This window comes from Macrobrachium rosenbergii, chromosome 49 (assembly GCF_040412425.1).
Source record: "Macrobrachium rosenbergii isolate ZJJX-2024 chromosome 49, ASM4041242v1, whole genome shotgun sequence".
Lineage (NCBI taxonomy): Eukaryota > Metazoa > Arthropoda > Malacostraca > Decapoda > Palaemonidae > Macrobrachium > Macrobrachium rosenbergii.
The window spans coordinates 253909-263090 of NC_089789.1; the positions used below are offsets into that span (position 1 = coordinate 253909).

General features: G+C 38.8%; 1 pseudogene; it reads right to left on the bottom strand.

The window, feature by feature from the left end:
- Positions 1–3483: 3483 nt before the first annotated feature.
- On the bottom strand, positions 3484–5933 carry LOC136832383 (zinc finger MYM-type protein 1-like; annotated as a pseudogene).
- Between the last annotated feature and the right edge of the window lie 3249 nt (positions 5934–9182).

Here is a 9182-nt window from a genome sequence, read left to right on the forward strand (position 1 = left end):
AGAACGTTTTGCCTGTCAATTTTCCTCAGTCCTTCATGGTGAGTTCCTTCGTCAGTACAATTTATTCACTTCGACTAAAAGCGACCTGGCATCAGTTAGGACTTCTGTGATCAGACCAAGTCGCCTTCTGTTTGTAGAAGTACCATGGAGTATAATAACTGAACTGAAAATGTGCCAGTGTCACTCTACACAAATATTAGACTACACTTCCAGTTCATGATTTTCATTTTTTTTTTTTTTTAGAATTAAACTTAAAGAGTCTCGTCTTACTCAAAACAGTAGCAGTGTCTCCTGCTGTCTGAAATGACGCCAGATAAAGAATCCTACAGGTAACATCTGATCCAAATACTGAATTCGTCTTATACAACCAGATCGAAATTGACATTATTCAGGTATCTAGAGCGTTTTACAAAATTGAAAAACTGTACCTATTAATATCCTGTGTTATACCGGATAATTCCGTGATTCTAATATCATAACGAAATCTTAACTTCCGTGTTCTGTTCACAAATCCACATTTCCAAGGCTTTCATTTTATACCACGATACTAATATATATATATATATTTTAAACAGGTGCCAAACAACATATATTTATATTAAATGGTTCCTAAACATGGAAACAACACGTGACTGAAATGTTGCGCAAAATGGGTGAATGTGGCGCTGTTCACATCACACCTCATTCTTTCACATCAGATGACCACAGTCGCAACAACAGACCGCCTATAGTCTGTTTAACATTCTAAGATGGCTGGGGCGGGGCCAGGACAAGAATACAGCGGTGTCAAACGTCTCGTTATGATTAAAAGGTTTGTCTTGTTAGAGCTTGTTCAAGTGAAATTTAAAAAAAAAATGTTATTCATTTAAAGATAACATCGAAACATATTAGGCTTCACATATTTGCAGTACAATCCTAATTTTTCTTCATAAAAACAAAGAGACATGGCATAATTTTTGGCCGCCGCTGCCAAACCTCAGTTTCCCTGACACATGGCCAGCTCGATCTGAAACAATAACAAGGGTGGTCACCTCAAGCAACCAGTCACTGGACAGTATTGATAGCTCTTGAAAGGATGGCCAAAGCGGATCAAATCTCTCCACAGCCAACATCTTTACTCCCAGATCAAGTAAACTGTTTATAACACTAAAAAGTTTCATATTAAAGAAACAACAAGGGTGCCCTGTGATTAATGGTAATTTATTTTTCTCTCCTAAATGATAAGTAGTTTATTTAACCCGCAGAGGCAATGAAAAAAAACAGTCATGTAACCATAAATAAATGCTAATATGGAATATGGACAATAATCAAATGGCTTGAAAAGCCATTCCTGCCGAACCACCCACACAAATTTTAAGTGTGTTAATGCATTAAACACATTACGGTATTATTATAAGAACTATGATTATTATTTCCAAAAAGCATGCAAAGAACGGAAAATCATTAAGAACAACCAAAAATTACTCGTAGTTTCTTTAGAAAACGAAATACAGTAAATGACAGACCTCAGGTAAAGCCATAAACATGGGATTAACCTCGAGAGTGAGATTTAAAAGGATAAATAGATCTGGCATCGCTGTATTCTTTTCCTGGTCCCACCCTGGCGATCTTAGAATGTTGAACAGACTTTAGCAGCAGATTCCGCTTTATTGAGGAGCATTCCTTAGTTGCCTGTCAATGAAGGGAGAGGGGAGGAGGAGGAGGAGGAGGAGGAGGAGGAGGAGGAGGAGGAGGAGGAGGAGGAGGAGGAGGAGGAGGAGGAGGAGGAGGAGGAGGAGGAGGAGAACTACCCGTTCATAAAATGCTCTATATGAAAAGAGCCTTCTGAGAGAGAGAGAGAGAAGAAGAGCTCTGTTAATGCCAAGATGTCAAAATGGCGCCTTTTTTCTTTTTCATTCAGTGACTTATTAAAGCTTTCAGCGATCTGTCGAAAGACCCCCAGAGTTGCATCGATTTGTCTTCATGGAAGGATCGAATAGAACAGAACAGTAGAATATGAAACAGGCCAAAGGCCAAGCGCTGGTACCTATGACGTCATTCGGAGCTGAAACGGAAAGGGAGAGCAGAAAAGTTTCAACTGTGTAACAGAAGGAAAACCTTTTGTAGTTGCACAGTGAAACAATTGCTAGGATAGGAGGGAAAGTAAGATGGAAGAAAGAGAATATGAACGGAGGTACGGTAAAAGAAGGGAAAGGGGTTGCAGCCAGGGGCCTTAGGAAGGAAGGGACGCTGCAAAGAACCTTCAGTGGGCTCATCCCTGCGGGTTCATGGGTCTACTGAAACGACTTGAAGAATCGAGACGACCCACGCAGGTCTTGAAGCGAAGAAACGAACTTCATCCGCAGTCATTACTTATTGTGAAAAAATGCTTGATGTAGTTGATTAGAGATGAGTCTATGATGACAAAGGAATTGCACCCTTTAATACCTCAAGTGATATATAGAGCTTTCGGGGGGGATGAAAACCGCTCCATCTCTCTCTCTCTCCGTAACACGTGAATGACGTCGTGTATCAGACATCAGAAATGTTTAAATACCATCCTGTAATGTCCTGTAGTGCAACCGACCAATTATTCTGTTCCCAGTTTCTTTCTGATGTTAAAAATCCCGACGGACCAATTCTAAAGGAACGTAAATTAAGCAGTTTGACAATTCCCTCTTCAGAAGCTTCTTAAAATCCAGTGCGTCAAGATTTAGCTACCTTCATTTCGACTACATCACGCAGTGAAATGAAACTGTGGACAACAGCATTCCACACTCTAAAACAAACTTACATTAATGATGAAATACAATCCACAAAGCATGAACATTTTCTTGAGATATTTCCTTCGCCTGGCAGTCAAAGACAACCCCCCCCCCTCTTTTCGTTTCATGCTAAATTTAATATGCTTAGAATCCTGGAGAGCTCCTCCTCCTCCTCCCTTCCCGTGACTCCAGAGGCCAAACGAGGTCATGGTGTTCCGGCAGAAATGTCTTTGCTGTCAGTGACACAGAAATGGAAGCTGATCTCAAGAACGAAGGCTGGACAGCCTCTGATCAAACATAAACGTCACTTTTGGCTTGATAGGGTATACCAAATGATCAGTAACATTACAAATTCTTTTTCAATCCCCGTTTCACTCATTGTCAAGATAAAAACTCATATATCATTAATCAAAACAGCCGAAACTGGAAAATACTCGAAGCTTCAAGACTTCAGCCTGGATAAACTCTCCTCGTAAGAATCTGACCTTCACTCAGCAGGTGAAATGTGGTCATGTGACTTTATGAACCCTCTAATGACCTCTTCAAGTATAGAGTATCACCTTGATTTGCGTTTGGTATAAGTGTATAAACAGCGGAACATGTCCATGCACTTGTTGGAACTAGCTGCGTTCTCCTCAAAATACTGTTAAGTATTTGCTAAGAATCCTTTACGGTGAATTCGACCACCTTTGGGTTTCGCCTGGGCTGATATGATACCTGCGTCAGTAGGACTCTCTCTCTTGACGATTACTGAGCGCTGGAACTGGAAGAGACGACAATCGTCAACAGGACAACCTGGATGCATCCACGCCTTCCTTCGCTCTCAATCTCTCTCTCTCAACACAGATTGGCCCAACCGAAAGGCAGCATGGCTCCGCCCCCATCATCACTCCTCCCACAGGACTCAAAAAAGGAACTCGATTAGTCAAGAACAGTGGCGTCACTAGAAGTTTAATTTTGTTGGGGGCTGGAGCCCTACCAGCTTTATATATTTGATGTGACCATTAGATGGTAACTTGGTAGATGAGCTGGAGTGAAAAAATTGGAGTATTGCATGCGTATTACATATATTTATATATGTAGCATATTACATGAGATACTATGATGAAACTATTCTCTGCGTATATACTTTCACTATTCTTACAGAAGAAGAAAGCTGTTTAAAAAGATAAATAATACGGAGCTATTTCTCTCATCAAAAAAAAAAATAAAAATAATCAACCACATTGATTACATGAAGTATTTTGCATCGAACTTAATTAAATTAGAGATAAACGCCTTGTGGTGGATTCACCTGAGTTTGACTGTAAAGATATTGGGAGAGCTGCAAATCTATCCACTACCCTATCAAGATCAAGGGAATCCACTACAGTTTTCTCAATAGAAATTGTGCCTAGACTGGTCAGTCGTTCCTGACCCATTGATGCCCTGAGGTAAGATTTGACCAATTTCAAGACAGAAAAAGATCGCTCACATTTGGCATTACTGACAGGGAAAGTTAAAGCCAAATGCATTAAATTCCAAAGTGTGGTGAAACTTCCTTCATTGGTTTCAGTTTATCCAAAGCATCAGAAATAGATTTCACATCATCCCGTAGTGTTCTCTGAGCAATAAGTAGTTCTGCACGGAGGCTCTCCCTTTCAATTGAGTACTGGTCAGCAAAGCACTGCAAGTCATTTTCATTTAAGAAATTTAGAGATGATGGGTGGCAAGCAGCTACAACAAGGAGGATACTTTTTGGTTCATCAAATCTTTGTCTAAATTCACTGAGTACTTTGTCAAAAATAGGGATTACAGAGACCTTTTACAGTAGGCTTTTGGGTCCTCAACCCTTTCAAAAGTGTCTCGTTGGACTGTGTTTTCGATTACAAAGGATTCCAACGGTCATGAAGATGGTTTCCTTCTTCTTAAAGCTGACGGAAAGTTGAAGTTATGTTTCTCTCAGTAGCAAAATCAATTGATTTTTGCCAAATGGTGTTAAAATGGTAGTCTGTTGTTCTTTTGTCACTAATAATTTCAAGTGTTTCTTATGCCATGCTAAGTGCTGCAGCAAGTTCCATATTCTCATTCTGCCATGTCTTTGATAGTGGGGTTGTAATATCAAATACTTCAGAAAAGGTAATCAACAGAAAGACTGTCTCAAACTTATCTAAAGCTTGTAGGAATCCATTAGCTAAGGCTTTTTCTTCACCAGATCTTCCATGGTTAGACAAATCTTCTAGAGTATCCATCAAAATCTCATAGCGTTGTGATATTGACTTAAGGGCCTTATGGTTGTATTCCCATTTGTGTTGACACACTTTAGGAAGTTCCAGAACTGACAATTTTTTGTCTTTCTGGAGGTCTATGAATATATGATGGCGCAAGGTTGAACCACGGATGAAGTTAATCAGAGCTGAAAACAAGTTAAAAAATGTCTGCTACTTCTGGCAGGCAGCCAGCTGTGTGAGTTATGACAAACTGCAATCTGTGTGCAGAACATGGTACATAAAAGCATGGATTCTCCACAGATTCTCGGATTTGTGCCTGTACACCACCGATTTTGCCACTCATTACAGATGCTGTATCGTAGCACTGTGCTATTAGTTTATTAATATTCAGGCCAAGATTACGAAGCTTCTCTAACAACGCGTTAGCTACATAAGTAGCATCAAGATTCTTCAAAGAAATGAATCCTATGAACCTCTCATTTACTGTTTCATCTATGACATACCTAATGCAGACATAGAGCTGCTCAGTAATACTAACATCTCTAGTCTCATCAAATATTACTGCAAAGAAGGGTGATGACTTGGCTTTTTTGGCTATGACATCAAGCACACAATAGCCAAAGCTTTGAGAAGATAAATCTGACTTAACCCAGATGTATACTTGGCATTTAATGGAATCTTTTTTTTCAGGTCACAAAATCTCTCAGACTCTTTGCTTATCAAGTAAAAAATTTCCAGAAAGGCACCCTTATTTAATGAATTTTCGCTTTCATCATGCCATGTTTGTTTTAGCAATTGTAATAACAATGTTCAATAATGTCTTAACATATTCTTTATTGTGAAGAAACTGCTGTTTATGTTGGCTATCAAGTTGTTTATGAACATCACCATGCAGCTGTGAAATTTTGAGGTTGAGCCATTTTTCCATAGCAATAATATGGTATGTTCCTTTTTCATGCTTTAACGCCTTTTCATGCATCTTCTTCCAGTTACTGAAACCTTCGTTGGTAAGTGACATTTCTCTGTGCCCTACATTGGCACCAAAGAGTCTGCATGAAAAGCAGTAAACTCTGTCATCAGTCACGGAATATTCAAGCCACTCATACCTACCATACCAATCAGATTGAAAAGACCTGGTCTGAGAACCAAACTGTACTTTTGGATACATTTTTAGTCTTGGTTGTGTGGGTCCATCTTCAGGTCTCATGGCTATATCAGCAAATTGTCCTTTAGTAGGAATTTCAAGGTTTTCACTTGTGCTGGGTCGTGCCTGAAAAAAAATTATATATCTATCTATCTATCTATCTATCTATCTATCTATCTATCTATATATATATATATATATATATATATATATATATATATATATATATATATATATACACTGGTGTTCCGTATATTCATACACACATATAGATATTAATCATAATCCTATGCACATACATTAGGTCTGTATATATATTAAAAGGATACGATAATATCTTATCCTATCTAGATGGGATGGAAGTACCAGTTGCAACGGTCATTATTTAACCATCTCGCCACCCGAGTAGTGGGAAAAACAGAACAAAGAATAACTAATAATTCCATAAGTCTTGTAAACTTAAATGTGCGTGTGTCTTATCGCAAATATAATTGTTGTATGTATGTATGCATGTACGTGTGTGTGTGTGTGTATATATATATATATATATATATATATATATATATATATATATATATATATATATATATATATATATATAATGCACTTGGAGCCTCGATGGCACAGTCGGTTACAGCAGCAGCTTCGGACTTCGTCGAGGTCTGTGGCGTGGGTTCAAATCTGCAGCCGACTGATCAGAGAGGCAGACACTTTGCTATCCGTGTAGACACCTTGGGATTATGTATGTAATCAACGGATAGGTTTGCTTAAAAAGCAAATGGGTGTTACAGACTAAATGCACACACAAAACAAAGCCACTCCAACATCTTCTAAAAACATAACAAACATCTCACACGTCTCGAACTCTCGACCTACCCGTGCAACAACTTCTCGCTGCTGGGAAAAAGGGCGTTGGGTCTGTTATGATACATGTACCATACGCTACCGGGGTCTAAGCGATGTCAGGCAGAGCAGCCGATCGAGACTACGGTCTACCCCAAAACCAAATCAAAAGTCCTTCAAAAGAAGGCATCGTGCTTACCCCATACAAAAATGGGAAAAAAGCACGTTAAAAGAAAAAAAAGATATACTCGTATATATAATGCACTTACTGTATTTATCTATGTGTGTTTATTATGTATATCAAGTTTATCTTGTGAATGTATTGCACATTCACTGTAAATGTATAGCCTACACTGAAAAATGTTAACAATTATGCACAAACCGTGAAGCTTTATACATAAAAGACCTAACGTACCTAGGTTTTTAGTTGTCAACAAAAATATCAAAATACGTAAATGGATAAGAAAAAAAAAAGCCTAGGCTTCACAAGTTAACCTTTTCTACTAGTTAATCTATAGTTACTTACACATATCTGAATGTTTTTGGCTTGGTGACCATCCTTGGTTGTTTCCTGCATTTCAGATTCATTTACAACAGCTGCAACAGCAGCCACTTTTTCTTGGCGCTCATCTTTGGAAGTGGGAGTGCAAAAGAAATTTCTTATGTCACCCTGGGATTTGTCTGATGACCTTTTCATGGTTTGAGATTTACAGTAGTTAAATTGTATCTTAAATTATAACACAGATTTGTGATTTCAGCTACATCATTAACGTTACATATCAGATCTGTAATGGCAATATTGCATACGTATTAATTAGTATAGTGATTAGTTATCATTAGCATTAAAACACAGTAACACATGAATTTATTGATTCGCGCATAGGCCTATCCAACAATCTTATTTGGCTTCAATACACAGGCGATGTTTCCAACACAAGAAAAGAAGACAAAAAAATGTACTAACACCAGAACTACGATTTCTGAGTATCCATAGATTAATCAAGGCAAATGTACATACATGCACTGTTACATGCTAGTACTATTGCGTAATCCGACAACATGACACTAATGTCACGCAGTTGCACTATTTTTGTTTCTTTTTCACGTCTTGTTTATCATCCATACATCACGTAGCACCTATCATGGGCCTAGAAATTAACTGATTACCAAACACTCAAACCATTACACAAACATTACACGTAACACCAAGATATAAATCGATTACTAAATACCAGACAGCACTACAGTACGTTCCTGCAGAGCGTGAAGTAAACAAACCATAATAGCAAAGACTCATCGAGTCTCTGAGCTGTGAAACACGTGTGTGTTCGTGTAAGTCGAACATCATCAACGGATTACATGATGTAACTGTAAGCATCTGTTTTCTTTCTCTGGAAATTTCAACCATATCGTTCAAAATGTTTCTTCACTGGTTTTTAATGAAATTTGTAAATCATTCAGTTTGCATTGCCAGCTGCCTTCTAATCATGTATTTAATGTTCCAAAGAAATCTTCTGTAGTCAAACTGTATCCCCTGTTTCTGTTTGTGAAGACGCCAAAGACTTTCCATTTCATATTTATTATGCTGCTGCATTGTATCCATTAATGTGTCTTGCATCTCATGCAATTGGCCATATGTAGAATTTCCTGACCCTTCCACTGATGTGTGTTTCATCACCGTATGTTAATCATGTCTGGGATATCTTTATCTGTTTGTCTGCCGACAAACACAGATGTCTGAACCTTTATGTCCGTTTTACCTGTCTGTGTGTAGAAATACATTTCACGCGCGATTCTGGAAACCATCTTCAAGATTCCTGTCCATTTTCAGTTGTCTCCTGGCCTCAGGAAGACAACATCACCCTGCTCCGCTGTTCCCGCCTCTGCCACCGCTGTCTCCTGCCACCAGAAGGACGACGACCAATGGGAGGACAGTCTGCTACTGAAGATTTCTCAGAGTTTTAGCTTGTAGCTCTCTGCTTTTTTTTACCAATTTTCCCGCTGGTCAACGTTTGACCTGCTCTACCAGTGAGAAGATCAACAATTCTAGCTTGAGACTTTAGCCTTGTCCCACCAATCAGACTGCTGGGTCCCCGAAACCTGATCGCAAAAGCCAAAGGGAGACCGATTGCCCGTCCGTGAACCTTGAAGTTCAAGCTACTGAAGAAATCTACTTCCGACCAATCAGAGTGCAAATCCTCTAAAGGAGGTTTTTCAGCCCTAAATGACTAGATTAGACGA